The sequence below is a fragment of the Sarcophilus harrisii genome, chromosome 1 (assembly GCF_902635505.1).
Source record: "Sarcophilus harrisii chromosome 1, mSarHar1.11, whole genome shotgun sequence".
NCBI classification, from domain to species: Eukaryota; Metazoa; Chordata; class Mammalia; order Dasyuromorphia; family Dasyuridae; genus Sarcophilus; species Sarcophilus harrisii.
The window spans coordinates 611,058,086-611,081,966 of record NC_045426.1 but is presented as its reverse complement, the minus strand read 5'-3'; the positions used below and the strand labels follow the sequence as shown (position 1 = coordinate 611,081,966).

Here is a 23,881-nt window from a genome sequence, read left to right as displayed (position 1 = left end):
TTCAGCCCTCCAACTGTCCTCTCTCATTCAGTTTGATAGAATAAAGGATCGTGGTGGGTGGTAAAAAAATTATTTGAAATTAGGAAATTAGTTTTAAAATCTTTAATCCTCCTGAAAGACATCCATTCATCCATCCAAAACATCTACCTACGTGACAGAAAAATAATTTGGAGACTAAAAAGAGGGGGAATAATAATTGGAGCATAAAAGAAACACAGAAAAATAGGGACTTTTCCTAGTCTCCTTGGAAATCTCAGCTCTGATATCCAGTCACTTGTTATACATTGAAAGGAAGACATAAGGTTTGAAAGTAGCAGCTTACTGGGAGATTCTTGAAGGCAGTGATCAAGTCCATTTTGCCATAGTTATATGACATGGTGAATAGAGTAGTAGAATAGGAAATCCTGAGTTCAAATTTAGCATCAAATATTTATTAGATGTGTAGTCCTGGATTAAACTCAATAGCTTTCTGCTTCAGTTTCCTCATCTGAAAAATGTGAGTATCTATCTTCCAGAGTTATCATGAGGATAAAATGAGATTCTATTTGTAAAGCACTTATCCAACCTTAAAGACCTACACAAATGCTAGCTACTGTTATTATTACCTATCACATAATAAGCTATTAATGTTTGTTGAATTTAAATGAACCACTCCTGATTTCAGAGATATCACTGCACAAAAAAGACAGGCAAGTTACAGTTCAGTGCATTGTATGACACTGACATACTGCCAAAAACATCCATATCAATTTGCATCTAGGTCTGATAACCCAAGCCATTGAACAAGTCACTGACAGTGATCTAATGAACACATGGCCCAGTAACAGAGATCTATCTTCCACTAACTGAAAAAGACCTATGAAAAAACTCAATGTCAGTGCTAAGAATAGTCACAAACCAGTGAGATTTGGAGGGAGAAACTCTTTTCAAATCATTTGGCCACTAAATTTAAAAGCACCCAATAGTGCCATGAATAGACATGGAGCATTGGCCAGCATCCAATGCCACAGAGATGGTCCACCAGGTTCACCTGCACAGCACAACTAAGTGATAAGCAACAAACTATAGGCTCATCCACATCCATAGGGACCACTTTAGTGGGTTGTACATTCTACATGGGCCGAAATTATGTCTTATCTAACCTTTGCATTTCTTCAAGTCCCTAGAAGATAGCAGACACCTTATGTGTTTGTTTGGTTTTTTAACTTTTATTCAGCACAAATGAATGCGAGAGAAGAGTCTTTATTTCTATATGGCTTAAGGTTCATAAAATGTATTCCTTACCAAAAAAAATTAGTTATTGAGACAGGTAAAAACAATACCAGGAGAATAGGGCTTGAGAAAGGAAAGGATTATCTACTCTATTCCCCCCTCCTATCTTACAGATGAGGAGATTGATATCTAAAGATATCCATCCTCCTGCTCAGGATTTCATAAGTAGTAGAATCAGATCACAAACTCAAATCTCCTGGGTAAGTCAGTTCACTTCACCAGATCAGAGCTGCCTCTGAATCAGTCCTTTTGCTGTAGAAAGGAGGGCTAATATTTGGGACTGAGAACAGCAAGATTAACAGGCTAACAGATAGTTTGGCTGGGAAGCAGAATGGAGGGATATGGTAGAGACAGGAAAGAAAGATAATTCTGGTGATAAAATGAGATAACATAAAATAAGATAACATAAAATAAAATAAGAAGAAGAGCTAGGTTTTCCCAAGGGGCTGGAGGTAGAGAAAGGTTGATGTCTCCATGGCTACTGTAACCTCAGCTGCTTTGTAGTGTTCTAAACAGTGCAGCCAGGAAAGATCTTAAACAGAATAAGGACTCAAAATTCCTTAGTCTAGACCAAGGATTCCCTCTCATACAATGGCAGGCATTTTATGCTTGTGTTCCCAAGGGTTAGTAAATGAAATTTATAAGTCTTTTCCAAATTTTTCTCACCTAAGTTAAAATAAATTAAAAAGTAAGGAATATATGCAAGCCAAAAAAAATCTCAAGGAAAGGTTTTTCTCTTGGTACCTTTCAGTAAATTTTCAAAGCTAACCAATGTAGCTGTATTGTTTTGCCTATGTAGGTTAGTTGCGTGTGTCCATATGAGCCTGGATCTTCTAGATATGATTCACAAGGGCAGGAATAGATGTCTCTAGAGTCTACTCCCCCATTCTTTTTTTAAAAAACTTATTTTATTTTTAATTTATAGAATCAAAAAATTTATAGAATTATTTCCATAAATAGTGCAATAAAAAAGATTTTTACATGAAACAAATTTATTATATTCAACTTGCTATTCCTTTCAAATATATAACAAATTTATCATGCAAATTTCTTTTTTTCTCTTTTTTTCTACCCTTCATACTCTACCCATGAGATGGCTACCATTAGAGACAAAAAGGTATGTGTGCATATGTGTGTGTGTATAAATACATATAATTATTCTATATATCTATTTATTGTCGGAATGCAGATAGTGTCTTTCTTCATATGTCTATTATAGTTTAATTTGGATATTTATAATAGTTAAAATAACTTATGCCCTCAAATTCCTCTTAAAATAATATTTCTGTTTATGTGTATACAATGGTCTCTTGGTTCTATTCATTTTTCTCTTCATTATTTCATGCAAGTCTTTCCAAGTTTTTCTAAGATCATTGAACTCATGGTTTCTTATAGCACAGTAGTATTCTATCACAATCATATACCACAACTTGTTTAGACATTCCCCAGTTGATGGGCATTCCTGCAATTTCCAGTTCTTTGTTATCACAAAAACAAAATGCAATAAATACCTTAAAACAAATTAAGTTTTTTTCATTTTTCCCTAATCATCTCTGGAAATAGAAATGGTAATATTGATATTGGTATTTCCAGGTCAAAGAATATTGGTACTTTAATAACTTTGGGGATGTAATTCTAGATTGCTTTCCAGAATGGTTAGATCAGTTCACAATTCCACCAACAATGAATATGCCCTAATTTTTCCACATCCCCTACAATATTTGTTGCTTTACCCTTCAATAATTTTAGCCAATGTGATAGGTGTAAAATTATATCTCAAGGTTCTTTTATTTTGCATTTCTCTAATCAATAATGATTTATAATATTTTATATGACTACAAATTATTTCATTCAAAAACTTCCTTTTCATAATCTTTGATCATTTATCAATTGGGAATGTCATATTCTCATAGATTTGATGAAGTTCCTTATTTTTGACATGAAACTTTTATCTGATAAGCTGTCTTTAAATTTTTTTTCCCTTTCTGATCGTGGCTTTCCTTCTGATCGTGGCTTTCCTTCTGATCTTGGCTACATTTGTTTTATTTGTATAATTTTTAAAAATTTTATGTAATCAAAATTATCCATTTTATACCTAACTTTACCTTCTATCTCTTATTTACTTAGAAATCTGTTCACCTGTCCATAGTCTGATAAGTAATATATTCCAATTTCTACTTTTCTTGTAATAACTCTTTTTTATTTCTAGATCATGTATCCATTTTTAACTTATCTTGATAAACAGGGAAAGATATTGGTCTATACCCAGTTTCTGTCATACTGCTTTCCAGGTTTCCCAATAATTTTTGCCAAATAATGAATTATTATTCCCAAATCTCTTCACACTTCCCAAATACATAATAAGTATGCTTATTTGTTGTTGTAAAATGTATGTCTATTCCATTACATTGATTTACTTTTCTATTTCTTAGTCAAGATCACATTGTTTTGATAATCACTGCCTTATAATATAGTTTAAAATATGATACTGCTAAACCTCCTGTCCTTTACTTTTTTTTTTCATTATTTCCTTTGATGTACTTGACTTTTTGTTCTTCCAAACAAATTTTGTTATTATATTTTCTAATTCACTAAAATAAAATTTTGGCAATTTAATTGGGATGACATTGAGTATATAATTTCTTTTAGGCAAAATTGTCATTTTTATTATATTACCCTGAATACCCATGAACAATCAATATTTTTTCTATCATTTCCCTCTCATTCTCTTTTAAGGGAGATTATGAATTTTCTCAGGAGGGAAACCAAGAGATTAAGGCCACTCCATTCTCCTCAGAGAGAGGAAACAGCAGTAGAATAATATCTATCTACTTCCATAAGTATTGTTGGTCTAGGAAAAGTAACTTTTAGGTTCAAATTGCACTCCTAATTGCTATTCCTTAATGAGAAAAGAAGCCTCAAAGGTATATGTCCACGGATTGACCACTAGATGCCATTGGTGTTCCACAATGAGCACATGTAGCAAACAGCAAATAAACTCATTCATCCTAGTCACTACCAAAACAGAAATCAGAGGAAAGTACACATAGGAGATCTATCAGATGATATAGAGGCTATATTACCTTTCCCATTGGGAGGAAAATGAGAAACAGAGACAGAAAAACAGAGACTGAAAGATAGAAAGAATTCCCCAAATTCTTTAGTTAGTGTGCTGGAACTAGGGACATAATAAAGAAACTTGGCTTGTCTACATGTTGGCTGCCTTTTAGAATCTTTCTCTTTCTTCAAGGACCTGAAGAGAAACTGGAACCATATGACTTTTCTCTGGAAGCTGGAAGCTGGAAGCCAAAAGACTACGATCTCTCTTCCTTTAAGCTCTCACCTATTTCTTCTCTTCATGCAAGCAAGGAATATTAAGCAATGAATCACCAGTAATGAGAACATTGCCCTTGGGAAGATTTGAGGAAATAGAAACATTGATTGAAAGGGATCAAGTTATCTTTAGTATTACTCTATCACAACTGATGTTCTCTTTCCTGTTATGACTTTATACTTTAACTTTCAATGTTTAACTTTCTAAGCTTTTTAATTACAATGAAATTTGCTCTCTTGTTGATAAAGCAATAGCTCCCACTCACTGATCCACAAAAATCTTCTTTAAAAAACATGCAAAACAAATATAGATGCTATTTTAGGATGCAGAAATTAGAAAATCTCTGAAACAGAGACTATCTTAAGCTTATATCTTCACAGTTGAGTTGCTGAATCATTCAAATCTGCTGGTTACTAGAGTGAGGGAGTCTCAAATTTAGATTGCTGAATCAATTAGGTCCAATGGAGAGAGAGAATCTAGGATACTAACTGGAATGGGATCATATAGCGACTGAGTACTAAATGTGAGTCATCAGGACTGGGTTGGAACATTAGTTTTAATACAAGATTGTCATGTTGAATCATTTATTTAGAGATGGAAAACCTTTCAGGGTTGTATAGTCCAATCTTCACCTTTAGCAGATAAAGCAGAAAAACGTGAGATGATATGGATAAACTGAAACAGAATGAAATAAGGAGAAACAGAAGAAATAGATATAATACACATGTCACACATATTATGGTTAAAATAACTGCATTAGTAGCTTCATCATCATCATTATCATTGTTGTCGTCATCATGCTAGAAAATATAGAGAGTTTTAAGGTCTTTTGTAAGTATCTAATACAGGATTGGTTGAGCCATGAGAAATCATTAAAACCAATGGAGAACAGATAATGAAAAAATACTTCCATCTTCTTGGCAGACAGAATATAACAGTTAGATATTTACAGTTAGAAAAAAAGAAAAAATCCTCTTCTGCAGTTGGGGTGACAACAAGAATTCTCCATTTCAGTGAGTTCTACCTTCCTATGGAACCTCTTCAGTCCCTGTGGTTTAACAAAGAAATGTCTTACTTATCCCTTTATTTACATGTTCCCCTTCTGCACCAATTTTTCTTGTACTGAATTCTCAAGTTTACTCCTTCCTATCCTAGGTCTCTTGCTGTGGAAGTAAAAAACACAAAAAACAAAAATATCTAAAAACAGCTCTGTTGTGAAGAGATACTTACCAGCTGGGTGATTCTGGGCAAGTCAATTAATTTCTGTTTGCCTCATTTTCCTTAAATGAAAATGGGGATAATAATAGCATCTATCTCCTAGGATTGTTGTGAGGATCAAATGAGATAGATAATCTTTGAAGAACATTTAGGCACATAGTAGGCATTATAGAAATGCTAGCTATCATTATTATCATCATGATCATTATTACCTACAATAGGAGATCAATCAAGTGAGCCTGAAATAATCACCCTCCCTTTGTTCCCATAAAACCAATAGCCCATTGTCTCCTCTTTGATCTTTGCTGGTATAGCAGGAACAAAGAACCCATGAGCAGTGATGAGAGCTTCGTAGAGCCCGGATTGCACACTCTAAGGAATACCTTGAAGCACCATTTTTGACTCCTGCCTCCTTGTATCATGGTCTGAAAACCATCAGGCCTTGGGCATTCTCACTGGCTGTATCCTTGATCGTTCCTGTGTATATACCTTATTTTTAGCTTAAACCTTCCCTAGTGTAAATTAAAGGCTACAAGAACACTATAAGAAAGGCCTAGGGCCATAAGTTTTATTAGATCTAACTCTTGCAAAGAGTGCCCAAATCATTGTCACTGACTGGCCCAGGAGACATTTCAGTATCTCTGTCTGGCACTAGCTCCTCAGGGCATGAGGTGCTCTGTAAGCACTAGGGGATGCCTTTTTAGGTTTGTGTGTAAGATATAATTTAATACACCAAGACAGACTGAAGAGAATCTGTTTCTTCTCATAGTCCCTGTGTTTCTTCTTACCCAAAAATATGTCCCTTCTTATCCATGTACTAGTTTTGCCTAGTAGAGATAAGTGGGTTAAGTCTAAGCTTGACACATGACAGCATTACAAAATAGTTGAATATATCTATCATGAAGTTTCCCAAGATTTCTCTTATCCAAGCTAAACATCCCAATTCTTTTAACTTATCATTACATGACATGATCTAGAGACTCTTCTTAATCCTCCTTTGGTGGATAACTCTCCAGCTTGTCAACATTCTTTCAAAAATCTTAATAGCAGTGTGGAGCAAAGAAAATGGCAATTACTCCTCCCTCTATGCTATAAAAAATCTGGGATTCTAAAATTCTAAGTAGAGGACCACTACAGAAACTAAACACCTTCATACATAAGGATAATTTTTGTTGTTGCTCAGTCCTTTCAATGGTGTCCAACTCAGTAGTGACCCCATGGCTTCTTGGCAAAGACACTGGAGTGGTTTGCCTTTTCCTTTTCCATCTCATTTTACTGGAGGAAATTTCTCCTCCATTTACTGGAGGAGTTTCATTTTGAGGAAACTGAGGCAAAAAGGGCTGAATGACTTGTCCGGATTATAGAATGAGTTAGTATATGAGAGCAGTTTTGAACTTAGAAAGATGAGTCTTCCTGACTCCAGGCCTGGTATTCAATCTGCTGCCTCATATAAGAGTATATTTTTATATAAATATATCTAACATATTTAGATAGATAGACAGACAGACAGACATATAGATAGATAAGATAAATAGGTGGTTTGTAAATAGATAAGTAAATAGACACCATGATGATGATAGATAAATTGATAGACAAATAAGATAAATAGGTGGTATGTAAATAGATGGGTAGATAGATAAGATGATGATGATGATGATAGATAGATAGATAGATAGATAATAGATATCTATTGAATTCTTGAGTAATGTCAGGAAAAGAGAAAAGCAGATTTTGCTCTTTGAATATTTCATCTTATTTTCCAGAATACATACAAGCTGTCATAATTAAATGACATGTAGACTTGTCTTTGGGCTGATGTGACAAATCAATAAATATTTCCCAAAATATCTTAATGTCAATCATAATATTTCAGCCCATTATAATTACAGCTTCCTCACCATCACCTCATATATCTGCCACCCCACCCAAAGGCAATTTGACGGCATTGTGTATGTAAAGTAGTACAAGATTATGCTACAATCCATAATCATGTGTCCTAATTTGGGGAAAAGTTTTATTATTAATGTATCAATTCATTCGACTTCCCATTTGGGATAAAAAAATGCAAGGGCTCCTTAGTAGAGATGTATGACATGCTTATTCCAAAATAAAATGTAATCCATTTAAAGTCCTAGACAATAACTATTTTGGAAATATTTAATTTTAGCAGCAAAAACTTTCAAGAGGTAACCACATGCAAAAACTTTCTCTCCTAAAACTTCTTTAAGCATTTTGTCTGGATTTCTCTAGTTACCCCTATCCCATCATGCCCCATATCATACTTTGTTTGCTGATCATAGTCCCATCATTAGATGGTAAGCCCAGTAAAGTCAGGATTTGTGTCATTTTTCATCTGACACAAATTAGGCACTTAATGTTTGCTGCATTAAAATAATGTCTATGAAAAAAATCAAATATACATACATTTTTTTTTTCTTGACAGAAATATGGAATGACAGTGGCTGGGAACAGGCACCATTTCCTGGAAAACCAAATAATGAAAATGAGAGGAAAACAGACAAAGACAGAGACAGTCAACAGACCACTCTCGTTCTTCCCTTCTTTTTCTCGTTTCATTTAAGTTCATTTATATGGGCTTTAATCAGAATGGAAATAACTCAAAAGAGGTAAATCTCACTATGCCTTCCATTCTCTACATCAGCCTCCCAAACAACAGGACAAATACTCAGAAGGTCAATGCCCCTTCACAGACCATGGTTTCCATCCAGTGACTCTACTGTTTTAGGAATACTTCAAGTAGCTATTCTGCTAATTAACAAAAGTAAACAAACAGAGCAGATCCAAGCATTGTCTTTTTTTCCTCAGATATTTCTATTTTCCAATCTCCAGCTATTCTCTTTATCTTGCTACCAGGACTATGAATTTAATCCTTGTTCTATCCCTTTAATTCTTGACTAGCCTAAGAGAGAATAAAAGATTTATTAATTCTGTCAGGAAGAAGAAGATGCTCTGACCATTGCAAGCCCAAGCCATTAATTTTTGCAATTCCTTCCATCACATTCAAACTCAGTTTAAAAAAAAAAAAAAAAAAAAAAACTCTTGCCAACCCAAATTTCTCTATTACTCACAAGGCTACCTTCGGAAGTGGCGTTCAGGTCTGATGGATATTTAAGGAGCACAAGTGACACATATAAAATCCTTCAGTTGAAAGAGACTTTGTTTGGGTCAGCAGTCTCACAGCTTAGGACATTGCGAGCAGGACCACATAATTCAAGATGAGCATATCTGCACTCTGAGCTTGCTCCCCCAGAACACTCTGAGAAACATTTCCACTGTCAGGACTACTATCTGGGCATATTTTATCTTGGGCTTGACTAAAATGCTGCTGGGGATTAAACCAGCCATCAGATCTCTGTCTAAGAGTTTGGAGGTACTTAGAGCATAATTAACAAGTCATTCTTTCTTTTAGGACTTGAAAAGAAATCTGGATAAGTATGTTTCTTATCTTCCTGAAGAGCTAGACGTCAGACTCGGGGAAAAATATCTGTGTCTTTGTTTCTGCTGAAACATAACAATCCAGAGCTGTTGTTAGTTTTATCTGTCCAATGCCATAGAAGTAGTCTATAAAAAGAGCACCAGCAACTGTAATATAATGTTAAAGAAGTCAAATGTTCAACTTTTTTGATTTATCTGCTACTCATATTTAAGCATGCTCATTTTCAGAATGCTATAGTACAAATACTCCCTCCCTTGTGACCAACACCACACACACACACACACACACACACACACACACACCCCTCTTAGAAATCAACCCCTTTAATCAACCCCCATCCAATACAGAAATTCCCTCAAAAGTCAACTATAGTCATTCCTTACACTTCCCATTAATAGAGAAATTTTCCTTTTACGGCTCAAATCTTTTATCACTTTTACACTGTGATCCTAGCTTCCACCTCTAGAATCAAGCAGAATAAGTGTAATCTCTATTTCTATGTGACAGCCCATCAAATATTTCTCTTCCCATTTCTTTCCACCTACCTTCAAATGCTATTATCCCTACTTCCCTTACTAAGAAGTTGCTTTCCCATTAAAACGATCCAGTTTGTCAATACCCTAAAAATGGGGCTTCCAATGTATTTTGCATGATGTCATATATATTATGGATATTGTTTTTCTTGCCTTCTCAAAGAATACAGAAAGGGCTAGTGAAAGGAGAGAATTTGGAACTAGAAATAAAAATTTTTAAAACCCAAAACAGGGATTCCAGAAGTAAAATACTTCACATTTGGTCTGATCCAGTCAGACTGCAATGAAATTATCACTCTACCCATCTATATGCTCATTAATGTGACCTAAAACCACATTAGGTTTTTTTGTCTGCTACATCTCATTGCTGACTCATATTGAATTTATAATATAATAAAATACCCAGATTTTTTTCACACAATTTGTTTTATAGCATTATCTCCCCCAATCTACATTTGAATTGTTACCCTTTTTAAGCTTACTTGTAGCAGTTTACTCTTACTCCTTTTTTAATTCATATCCAATTTTATCATGTTAGATTAGGCCCACTGACACAGCTGGTGGAGAACTTGTTGGAATCTGATACTAATAATGTGACTTTGACAAGGTCACAATAACTATTCCAGACCTTGATTTCCTCCTTGGTAAAAATAGAAATAATCCTAATTTGCCCTATCTATTTTACAGAGTTGCTGTCAGAATATTCGTAAAATACTCTGCAAATTATAATGTAAGAGAGCTGTGCATATATATATATATATATATATATATATATATATATATTCATTTTAACCATGACAGTTGACAATAGAGATTAGGAATTGTAGAAGACATAGGTAGTGATTGTATTATGACAGGTGAACTTTGCAATGTATTGTAGAAAGCAAAATCTTATACAACTGCAAAATCTTTTTGTAGAATGAGGTACTACTCCTTTAAATTCTTTTTTATATGGAGTTTTATTGCTGTTCAGTCATTTCAGTCATATATGACTCTTCATGACTCTACTTTGGGTTTTATTGACAAAGTAACTACTGTATTAATTTCCTTTGCTAGCTCTTTTTACAGATGAAAAAAAATGAGGCAAATAGAGATTCTTGTCCAGAGTCACACAGTTAGCAAGTGTCTGAGATCAGATTTGAACTCAGGAAAATGAGTCCTCCTGAGTCCAGGCTCTTTATTCACTCTATTCAATGTGCCACCTCATTGCCCCCTATGAAGCTCATATGGAAGAGTTTAGTGCTAAAACGAGCAGAAAAATTACTTTTGTGTCAAGACAAAAGATTTAAACAATCATTAATTAATGAATGGTATTACCTAATAAAATATTTTAATGTTTAAAAAGAGTACGAAAAAGAATTTTGGCTTAATAAAAAAAAACTGTTAGTAATTGTATATAGAAATAGTTTTTTATAAAACAGTTGTGTAAAGAAAATAAACTGTGGCATAAATATAAAGACTTGAGTGCAAAGGGCATGCATCCTTTGCATGTGAACAGTTTAATCATCAGAAAAAGAACATTTTTTTTAACTTAAAAAATATGGGAACGAAGAAAAATAATTAAAGGACATAAACTGAGATGTAGAACCATGTTGAAAACTTCAGTTGCCGGACATTATAATAGCTCAGCTCATTTAAGTATAATTATTTTATGATTTAAGAAAATAAAATCTTTATTAAAATGAGAAATAAAAAGCTATTTGGATACAGTAAGATTAAATAACAGTAAGATTAAATAAGTCTGCTGATCTGATAAGTTTTAATTGAAATGCTTTCACGTGAAATTTGATATCTATGAGGCTATAATAACATATAAATGGATGGATGGAGGTTGAATCTAAAAAAACAAAAAACAAAAACAGAACAGAAAGAAATAACAGAGAGCTAAAAGCAGTTTTGTTAGAGGTATTTAAAGTGACCAGGGATAGGGAAGGTCATCTGGTAAACAGATTTTAACTGATAGCTCCTCATCAGCTGAATAAAAATTGTGGGCCCACCTATCGATGGCTAGTACTACCTAAAGTTAAAGAGAAAGGAAATATCTCAGCCTGATGCTCCTTTCTGCCTTTTTCTGAGAGGAAAAAGCATAAAGAGGTAAGATAAGTACTACTGCTAATATCCTGGATAAATTTAGAGTTCACAGGCTTAAAGAGAATTGCTATTCAAATTCAAATTAAGAGACAACACTTTCCAAATGACCTTTTATCAGAGATTATAAATTGAAAAAGCTTATAAATGTTAATTTTTAGTAGAGAATATAGAGGATTTGTCCAGCTAGAAGTTGGAAAGGGCCAGCAAAAAACCTGTAAAGCTTGATTTTGTACAATGCAGATCTTCCTGAATAGACAAATGACCAAAAAGACTACAGTTGAGAGTGATTAGTTACTAAGTTTTTCTTTCTCATGTGCTTCCCAGATATATACTTAAGTGTGAAAAATCTCCTCTAAAGATATTAAATGAATTGGTTGGAGAATGTGACTCAGGTTTAAGTGTGGATTGTGATATGTGTATATATATATATATATATATATATATATATATATATATTCCAGTACTGATTTTAATATATAAATTCACTTCTGATGGTATTTATTTTGGTTTATTGTTAAGCAAATGATTATGTTTGAGAACTGAAATTGCCTTTATTATCAGTGACTGGTTTGTACAAATAAAAGTGCATTGCTGAGGGCTCAAGAGTTAAAATGGGGGGACTGTTGGGACTGAGTGTGAATTGCAACATAGTATTTTCACTTTTTTATAATTGTTTGCTTGCATTGTTTTCTTTCTCATTTTTTTTCTTTTTGATTTTTTTTTGTGTGTGTGTGTGTGTGCAGAACGATAATTGTGGAAATATATATATATATATGTATATATATATATATATATATATATATGAATTGCACATATTTAACATATTGGATTACTTGCTATCTAAGGAAAAGAATGGGGGAAGGAAAGGAAAATTTGGAACACAGGGTTTTGCAAGGGTGAATATTGAAAATTATCTGTGCATATGTTTTGGAAACAAAAGGCTTTAATTTTTTTTTTAATATTTACATTGGGAAATGGGAAATCTCTCTCAATACAGTTTCCCTCTAAGAATTCTGAGACTTTTGAGTATAATTGTGTGGTGGTGCTACACAGTAGACGCTGAATAAATAAATATTTGGTGACTTCACTTAACTTGTTGTTCTCTCTAGAAAACTAGACCTGACATTATGAAGGCAAATTAGAGTGCATTAAGGCAATGCAATTAAGTCAATGCAAACTGTAACTAGATATTTACAGATCCACATAAAAAGTTTCATATCTCCCTCTCTCTCTCTCTCTCTCTCTCTCTCTCTCTCTCTCTCTCACACACACACTCTCTCTCTCTCTCTCTCTCTCTCTCTCTCTCTCTCTCTCTCTGTGTCTCTCTCTGTCTCTCTGTCTCTCTGTCTCTCTGTCTCTCTCTCTCTTTCTGTCTCTCTCTGTCTCTCTGTCTCTCTGTCTCTCTGTCTCTCTGTCTCTCTCTGTCTCTCTCTCTCTCTCTCTCTGTCTCTCTCTCTCTCTCTCTGTCTCTCTCTCTCTCTCTCTCACACACACACACACACACACACACACACACCCCAGACGTGTTCTAAAGCATCAAAAGTTATTCAGAGATATAGACAAAGACCTGTTCAAGCAACATTTCCCAGTCTGGACTCCAGAAAAGACTGTATTCTACATCATAGCACCCAAATTGACTTTTCTCTCAAATATCTCTAAGATAGAACCTGTCTTTCTAATTTCATTTTGGATATTTATTTGTTTTAACCCAGTCTAGATTTCCAGACACCCCAACTCATCTCAGTCTTGGAATAATTTGCTTGACTACACTAACTGCTGAAAATAACCAACCTGGCAAAAGAGCATCATTTACCAAAATGAACTCATTCTTTCTGTCTTCAGTGTCTGATAAATTTCCAAAAATAATGATAAATAAACACCATTCTGCAATAACAGAGCACTCCTTTTCCCATGAAGAGCTGAGTGCATTGCAGCAAGTTTTTTCATCTATCTTTCCCACAACTGGAAAATGTCTTGAAGAGATATGAAAGATTTGAAAGACCTGTCAAATACATGAATTTCATTTTCTTTCTAACAGAACCTAAAAATGATTTATTTTTCTCCAGTCCCTTTCAGAAGAATCCCTGCCAGAGCTATTCTTAAGTGAGGAGCAAGGAATGAGGTAAATCATGGATTTTCTCTCCCTTTTCTCTCTCCCTACCAGAAATCACTTTTGTCCAAGTAAAATCAGGATAAACTGGGCATTCAGGGAAGATTTGAAAAAGAAAAGGTCAATGCAGCTTTGAGGAGTAAATGGAGAAAAGATCTCCATCGGTGTTTTATTGGGTCAGACAAAGATCCAGAAACAACCTTAGAGGTCATCTAGTCCAATACTCTTATTTAAGAAATGAAGAAATTAAGGTCCCAGCATAATGGAGAGATTTATGCAAGGTCACTCATATAGGTAATAAGTAGCAAAACAAGGATTTGAACTCAAGTCTTCTGCCTCCAAAGGACAGTTAGGTGGCATAGTGGATAGAGCACTTTGCTTGGAATCAGAAATACTCATTTTCCTAAGTTCAAATCTGGGTTCAGATACTTACTAGTTGTACAACCCTGGGCAAGTCACTTAACCCAGTTTGCCTTAATTTCCTTATCTATCAAATGAGCTGGAGAAGGAAATGACAAACCATTTCCAGTGTCTTTGTCAAGAAAATCTTAAATAGGGTCACAAAAAATCACATAGAACAACAGAAACCTCAGTCTCCAAATCCACAGCTTGCTCCATATTAACAAATTGATGATTCGATTCTGGGCCCTGGACCACATTTGGGTAGTTGCTTTAATGAACCCCATACCCATTCTTCACCAGTTTGTTTATATCCCCCAAGTCAAAAGTCCCTTTTACTACATATAGTCAGGCACTTAATTTGGCATGTACAGTCAGACCAAAAGGCATCATAACTCCAACAAATATTATTTCTCAGAGGGATGGCTTTTGCTAAGTTAATGTGCCCTGTGAGCTCTCCACCCAGGTATTCTGCAGCCTCCTGCCATGACATCGGCCAACCTCCCAGACATCCACAGAAAGAGACAACATATAAGAAGATTAAGAAATAAAGCACAGTTTTATGCAGGGGAAGTGTGTGTGTGTGTGTTGGGGGGGGCGGGGAGGAGCCGCTGAGGGGCTGGGCAATCCTTATATTCTACTCTGGGTCTCCTTCTAATTCCTGGTTCTACCCATCCTCTGTTCTAAATCGGATCGTCTTCTCCCCAAAGGTGGAAAAAAGCAATACTGCCAAACAAGATTTTCTAGACAGTAATTCAATTTCACAGAAATTAAACAGCTCATTTCAATAAAAAAAATAATAATAATAAATTTCTAACTGGAGGAGATTTTAGACATCATCTATTCTAACTTCCTGGTTTTATAAATGATGAGACAGGTTCAGAAACATCACATTCCCGATATTCAGAGGATGTTTCACAGTTACACAGAATTTAGAATTAGGGAGTAGAGGAAAATATACTAAACTTTGAGTTTTAAGACCTGGTTTAAGTGCTACCTCTTTTATTTATCAGCTATAAGACCTTGGACAAGGTAAGTAACATCCCTGGAGTTTCAGTTTCTAAATCCACAAAATAGGTATAATACTTTCCCTACCAATCAATAGCTTGAATTTATTTTATTTATTTATTTATTCTTTTTATTGAGGCAATTGGGGTTAAATGATTTGCCCAGAGTCACACAGCCAGGAAGTGTTAAGTGTCTGAGACCAGATTTGAACTCAGGTCCTCCTGATTTCAGGGATGGTGCTCTATTCACTGCATCACCTACCTGTCCCAATAGCTTCAATTTATATAATTTTTTAAGGTTTGTAAAGTGCTTGACATACATCATGTAAGGGTCCTCAATGAGATGATGTTTATAAAATATTTCATACTGTAAGATGCCATATAAGTATGCATTATTAAAATTTATAATTGTACACTGAAAAACAATCTTAAAAAATCATTTCTAAAGTCAGGTCATAGGTCCTTAAGGGCCATTCCCCTTAAGGGCCAATCCCCCTCCTGGGACTCTCATCAGATTAAATTTATCAAATAAGCAACAGGAGAGGCAAGTTTTTCATGCTCTCAAGAGAGGAGCAAAAGGTACTATTAGGGAATCCATACTTTTGCTGTAGACTATTCAGGGAATGCTAAGTAGCCAAGGGATTTGGGCTTGACGGCACTAAGCCTGTGAGATCCTGGCCTGAAAGTCCCAGCAACTGAGATTTTATGGCCATCTTGGCCCCTGATCACTGATACAATGAGAATTATTATTATTATTATTATAACTAATATTTATATATTATCTACAATGTGCCATGCACTGAGCTAAGAGCTTTATAGTTATTATCTCATTTGATCTGCACAACATCCATAGGAAGTAGGTATTATTATTATTATTACACTAAAGAAACTAAGGCAGACAGAAGTGAATGGACTTGCCCAGGCTCACATAGCTAATAAATATCTATGACTGGATTTGAATTCAGATATTTCCTGACTCCAACTTTGGCATTCTAACCACTGCACCATCTGGCTACCACAATTTGTTGGTCCCATTTCTGCCTTTGTTACCACAACTTTTCAGGATCTGCCCCAGATCCACCTTCACCTGCAAGATCTCTGGGGCAATGCTAGAGCCCACTGGCCACCTGCCTCCCTGGGAGCTCCCCGTTCCTGCTTCTCTAGTCTCTGCCAGATAACAACAACAATAACACTTATTATAGCCCTTCAAGATTTGCACAGAGCTGCACATGTTATTTCATTTGCTCTTCATTATAATCCTGTGATCACTTTTATCACTATTTTATAGATGACCAAACTGAGACTCATAGAGTTATGACTTGCCCACAGTTAGTGTCTGAGATGAGATTTGAACTCATCTTCCTAATTCCAAGTCCATCACTCTCTCCACCATGCATCCTAACTGCCAACATGGAAGGTTTGTTTGTTATTCATCCTTCCTTCTGGAAAGGACCAGTGACATCAGGAGGAGGATGTCTTGATTGGCAGGTGAATTGGATTTAAATGAGGCAAGGCTGTACAAAGTCATCAGCCTCAGTTTCCCCTCCAGAACCATCTGGCTACAATGGTAAGACATGGCTCAAGACAACAAGGCAATAGATGACATGGGAGACCCTGATCTTTTTAAGCCAAGATCTTTCCCAGGTCTCAATTTGTTTGAGGCAACACCCATTCCATATTAAAGACTAACTAAGAATTGAGATAAAAAAATGCTCATTTGCCTTCAAAAAAGAATCATTCTGGAAGGTGAAAATCCTCAAAGTTTCTGGCCAAAAGAAGAACAACTTATCGTCATTCTGAGCTATCAAAACCCAAATATAGAGTAAGTGAGGCTTGGGCTGGGACCTATTATTGGCCTATCAGTGAAAACCAGAGTGATGGGTTTAAAGGCACGCCAAATAGTTCCATTTGAATCATAATGGGCTTTATCAAAATCTGGCTTTCTAAAGCTATATTTCAAGAGATCATAAATCAAAACTACATGAGATAAAAGAATTGATTGCCCCATTTCCTCCCCCAAAATTTTAATAAAATATATCAAATAAAATGTAAATGTAATATAAATAATATAAATTAAAAATAAAATAAAAATGAAAGGCATACAAAGGAATTAGTGGGATGACTTCTAAAACAAGAAAATCACAGATCTAAAGTCCTTTCCAAGGGCAAAGCCTGATGAAGGACTCTTATTGCCTACCTATCCCTATGTTCATCCCTACTTGGAATCAAACAGTTCCCACTTTCAAAATCTTGCTAATTCAATTTCTCTTATAGTAGTCCTCAGAGTCTCTTGATCACCTATAGAAATGGAATACATTATTGAGTACTATATAATAATAAATATATAGAACTATTTTCAAAACACTTTTCCCCTCGGAAAAATATAGATCCAAACAACACAGGTATTTATCTTCCCCATTTTACAAGTGAGGAAACTGACTCCATAAGTTGATTTACTTAAGGTCACATGACTATGCCAGGAGGATGGATCTTAAAGACACACTGATATATTGTTTTTCTAGTTTTGAGAAATGATGAGAATTCATCTGTTCAAAATTCCCTTTTTTCTTTATTTTGCTTTCTAACCCCTGAAAAAGCATCCTATCTCGCAGAGCCTTACTATATTTGATGTCACATTGTCCATAAAATTCTGAGGCAATTTTCTCTAGTCTCTCTACTTTTCCCCAGAGGGAAATTTCTATCCATTTTCAACATCTAACTATATCTTTCTATAGCACGCTGGGGAGAAAAGAAACCTCATTCTCTTCTCTTGGCTCTTTCTCTGTACTGTAAACACATCTTAACCATGTGGCATAGTGAAAACAGCACTGACTTAGAAGTTGAGTCCTTGAGTTTGAGCCCTGGTCTCCTATTTAATATTTGAATGGTTTGGGGGCTGAATAAGAGGGATTCTAAGGTCTCTTCTATCTATACAATACTTAGGTGCCAATTTTGTTCCTGTCTTTTTTTTTTATTTAGTCCTTACTCACTTTTCTATTTTCTAATTCTTGCTCTCAGTATCCAAAGTCTGTAAGACTTTGCTGAGGGAATCTGTTGAGGGAATGAATCTCTCTCCTCTGCCAGAATCACTTGGACTTAACCCCCATAAGAGGCAGTGGGAAGATCACCTTGGGGTGAGTGCTGGCTCTATCACTTTTTGCCTGTGTAAAATAATCCTTTTCCAGTATTTTGATACAAACTCCATAGGACTATTTCACATGGTGAAATAAGTGTTTGTAAAGCATTTTATTGGTATAAATAAAGCACTAGCACTATGCAAATGTAAGTTGTGATTTTGTTTCTTTTTCCTATTCCCTGACATCTCTTGTCTGTAATGTGGGATGATATTTGAATCTCCAGGAGTTTTCACAACCAGCTTGTGTTGTGAGGATCAAAGGGACTGATTCCTATGCAAATGGTGATAATTGTTGTTATTGATGATGATGATGATGATGATGAAGAAAAAGATAAGTCATTTCAGTCATGTCTGACTCTTCATAACTCCATTCAGGATTCTCTTGGCAGCAATACTAGAGTGATTTGCCATTTCCTTCTCTAGCTCATTTTACAGATGAGGAGATTGAGAAAATCAGGGTTCAGTGACTTTGCTCAGGGTCGTTCAGCTAAGTGTCAGAGGCTGACTCTATAGATAGAAGGTACTCTTATTGCTGTCATCATTTTCTTCAAGAAATAAAGATTGTTTGATTGAGTTGCCATGGAGAAACCTCTCAGATCTCATTTCTCAGATTCCTCATGCTTAAAGTTTACATAAAAATGTAATCTCAAAAGTCCTGAATTGGGAATCAAAAAACTGGGTTCAAGCAAAATAATATGGGGCAATGGAAAAAAGTGCTAAGTTTGTAGTCAAATGACTCAGTTCTATAAGTAGTATGTAATATAGTGTGTGTGTGTGTGTGTGTGTATGTGTGTGTATGTATGTAGTAATATAGTAGTATGATCCTGGGCATGTCACTTCTAGATCTCAGCATCTTCATCTCTAAAATGAAATGAATGGATTAAATGATCTTTGAAGTTTTTTCTGATTTCAAATCTATGTCTTTTGGTACCTGTTCCTCCATTAACTTACCATATATTCTTCATTTGTTACAAAAATGTTAGTGAGTGCTAAATGACAACTAAAATTTTATTTATTTACATAGCACATTAAGATTTGCAGAATACTTTATAAATACAATCTTATTTTATTCTTCCCAACAACCCTAGGAGATAGGTGCTATAATTATTATTTTATTGATGAAACTGAGGCAAACAGCAGCTAAAGTACTTTCCAATGCCCAAACAGCTAATAAGGGTCTCATGGTGGATTTGAACTTGAGTTTTCCTTACTCCAGGCCTCAGCACTCAATCCATCATACAACCCAGCTGCCTTATCTTATGGACTCCACATAATAGTGTTAGGATAATAATGTAATGTTTATATAGCACTTCAAAATTTACAAAGCATTTTGCATATGTTGTTTCAATTAAGTTTCTCAATTACTATTGAGTAAACATTGCTACTATCTCTGATGAGGAAACAGAGATTTAAAGACCATAGCAAAATGTCAGAGTCAGAATTTGAATCTGTGTCTTCCTGACTAAAAATTTTAGTAGTTCAAAGATTTCATAGAAAAATCACTCTCTTCATTACAAGTCACAACGCCTTGACACTTCAGTATAATTTCATGAGTCATTGTGACTGACAGAATTGACCATCTGGTATCTAATTTCCTGGAGATGAAAAACATTATTATTTTTTTAAAGAGACTTTTAAAACAGTCAGTCAATAAATATTTATTAAGCACCTAGCAACCATATATAAGCCCTCATTCTGAGGGTCAGCCTAGTTAAATATGGAGAGACTGAGAGAAAGAATGTTATTAAGTCCTTGTTATAGTGAATATAGGAACAGAGGAAGGGACAGAGGGAGAGAGGAAGAAGAAAGAGAAGGAGAAAAGGATTCTTCAGTCTGTATTCAGATACTATCAGTTCTTTTTCTGGAGCTGGATAGCATTTTTTCATTATGCATGTTTTGGGATTGTCTTGAATTATTGTATTGCTGAGAATAGCTAAGTCATTCACAGTTGTTCATCATGCAATATTGCTATTACTAGGTATGATTTTCCCCTGGTTCTGCTCACTCCTTTTTTTTTTTTTTCATTAGTTCATGTAAATCTTTCCAGATGTTTCTGACATCCTCCTGCTCAACATTTCTTATGGCACAATAGTATTCCATTACAATTGTATGCCACAACTTCTTTATCCATTCCCCAACTGATGGACATCGCTCAATTTCCAACTCTGAGCCACATGAAAAATAAACTACTATAAATATTTTTGTACAAATAAGTCTTTTCCCTTTTAAAAATATTTTGGGATACATAGTACTGATGTGGTACAGCTTCTAGGGGAGATGAACCAATAACCCTAAGACTACCTGGCCTTGGGAATGATGTAGTTGAAAATGACATATTTCTGCCCCTAGCTTCTAAAGAAGATGTAGCAATAATCCTAAGGTCCGCTGGTCTTGGGAGTGATGTAATTTGGGATATGATATATTTTTTCCCATAGGTTATTCTGCCCTAGTTTACTCTATATGGCCAAGAGGCTATAGCCTGTTGCTCAGTGATAACAGTTTCTGAGACTAATGAGCAACAATAATCAGGTTCTTAAACTTCAGGCAAATGCAGAAAAAAATTGGATGTCTGCCCCTTAACCAAGCAACATTTCAGATTTAAAAACATACCTAAACAAAAAATTTCCCTCTTGAGCTCTGCCCAGAATTAGGGATTTTGTGCTTGTATACAAAGTCAGAACTAAATCATTCCTCAACACCACCTCTAAGCCATAAAATTAGCATATCAGTGACATGAAGTACCTGTTTTTTCTAAATTCATCCTATAAATTTTTCTTCTTTCCCCTGGTTCTTTGCTAACTTCTTTTGGAACACAGCCCCCTTTAATTAGCATTACAATTATACTAAATTTTGCCCCATGATTTGGAGATGGATTCTAACCTGCAAATTCTTTTAAGACACTTTATGATACTAATCTGGAACCCCACCCTTTTGGGGGTTTCCCTTGAACCGCAACAGTACTTGTACAAATATTTTTGAACATGTAAGTATTTAATTTCTTTAGTGTATAAATCATAGTGTATCACTGGGTCAAAAGACCTGTACTCTTTAGTAACTTTTTGGGCATAGTATGAAATTACTTTAGAGTGGCTAGGCATTCAACTCACAACTCCATCAATAATACATTAATGTGGCTATTTTCTTACAGTCTCTCTAACCTTTATCTTTTTTTTTAAATCAATTTTGCAAATCTCATGGATGTGAGGTAGAATCTTAAAGCTGGTTTAATTTGTACTCCTTAAATTAGTTAGAGAATTTTTTCGTGTCTTTTGATAAGTATGGATTTCTTTTGTGAAAACTGCCCATGCATCTCTCTTGACTATCAGTTAGGAAATTGCTCTTATAATTATACATTTGAATCAGTTACCTATATATAATAGAAATGAGACTTTTATCAAAGATACTTATTGCCAAGATTTGTTTTTCCCACTTATCTGCTGGTCTTCTAATTTTAGCTGCATTGTTTTATTTGAAGAAAAAGTCTCAAAGTATTTCCATTTTGGAAGAATCTTGTGTTCTGACTGATAACATCTGGGAGAACTCACAACTATTTCCAATAGAATTTAAAAGGTGTGTGTGTGTGTGTGTGTTTGCACATGCATCCATGTACTAAATTGGTGGTGGGTATACAAAGACAAAAGAAAAAAATAGATATTGCCTTCAAAAAGTTTCTATTCCCCTAGCAGATATAACACAAACACTGATAATACGTACAAAATAATTTGGAGAAGAGAACAGTAACAATGGAAGGATCAGAAAAGGTTTTTAAGTAAGAACTTGGGCTTCTGAGAGGTGGACGTTTGGAGGGAGTGCATTCCAGGCATAAAGTACATACACAGAAATAGAAATGACAATGCTGAGTTCAGGAAACAACTTCTATCTTAGTGTATGTTGTTTGTTCTTCATTTCCAAAGAGGACCAAGACATCAAGAGGTGATGCTATGACATGCAAATGAAATGGATTTCAGTGAGGGAGGGCTGGCTGCACAAGGTCACCTGCCTTACTTTCCCCTCCAGAGCCATCTAAATCCAGTGGCCAAGTATAGATCAAGATGCCTGGAAATGGTCCTTGACTTTTTAAGCTAAGGTTTTTAATAGGTCTCAATTTGACTGGAGCTGTCCCCATTCAGTGATGAAAGCTAAGTAACAATTGAAACAAAGAATGGACTCTTTTATCTAGTCCAAAAATATAAATAAATAAATGAAACCTTCAGGGTTTCAGGCCAAAGCAGGAAAGATTGCTGTTATGTTCAATCTGAGTCAATCAGGACCCAAACAGCAATCAAATGGGGGTTAGGTGGCTAGTTAGAATCAATTGGTTTGGGTTTAAGGCCTGGTCCTTAAAAAGGAAATCTAGCCAGTAAATCCCAAGATATTTTGGTGCAAAAGAGAAAAAAATAATGCTTTTAAGAGCATCTGGAATACAAGACGTATAAGGGAATAATACGAAATAATTCTGGAGAGATAGTTGAGAGCCACCTTGTGGCAGAAAGCTATACCTGGGGCTAGCCTATTTAATACTGTTATCAATATCTTGAATAAAAACATAGATGACATTTATTAAATATGCAAATGACACAAAGTCAAGACACAAGATGACTGAGTCAGACTACAAAGGGATTTTTGAAAGACTAGAGACATAGTGTCAAACTCAAGTAGAAACTAAAGCCATTAAGTCCTATATAAAGATTCCTACAAGGCATATTAATTTAGAAATCTATACGTCACAATTATCTCTATTATATTTTTGTTATATTATATTAAGACAAATATTCAATATTTCCCAATTAAATTTTAATTTACTTTGGCTTTAATGGAAAGCACTGTGAGCTACATAGAGCCCAGAGAGGCTATACAAATTTATTAAAAACAGATAAAAAGTCTTGCACTTGGATAAAAAAAAAAAATAAGCAAGTCATAGATGGGAAAACAATAGTTAGACAAAAGTTGTTCTAAAAAAGATCTGAGGGTTTTAGTGGGCTGCAGGGTCAGTTTTACTGAACAGTGTGATATCACAGCCAAAGAAGCTAACATTCCAGGGAAGGAAGATGACAGTTCTCATAAATGCTGTATTGTCTTCATTTCTGGGAGCCATCATTTAAGAACATTTATAGACTTAGAGAATATCCAAAGGAGAACAACGAAAATGTTGAAAAAGGACTTTGAGTCTATGACTTAAGGTTGAAAGAAGTAGTCATGTTTGACTTGAAGAAAAGAAGACTCAGGGAACTTGATAGTGTTTGAAAAGCTCTCATATGGCAGCTAGATTAGACTTGGCTTACTTGACCCTAAATGGCAAAACAAAAACCCATAGGTAGAAACTA

At 35.0% G+C, this 23,881-nt stretch overlaps 1 long non-coding RNA gene across 2 annotated transcripts; it reads left to right on the top strand.

Annotated features, from left to right (window-relative positions):
* Positions 1-1,805: 1,805 nt before the first annotated feature.
* LOC116420692 lies at positions 1,806-14,101 on the top strand. 2 transcript variants are annotated; one of them, XR_004231097.1, is made up of 4 exons: positions 1,806-1,895; positions 2,366-2,389; positions 8,268-8,451; positions 13,618-14,101. It is a non-coding gene; the product is annotated as an uncharacterized LOC116420692 (long non-coding RNA). The 2 variants fall into 2 exon arrangements; XR_004231096.1 differs by lacking the exon at positions 13,618-14,101 and having other exon boundaries at positions 8,268-9,545.
* Positions 14,102-23,881: the final 9,780 nt, after the last annotated feature.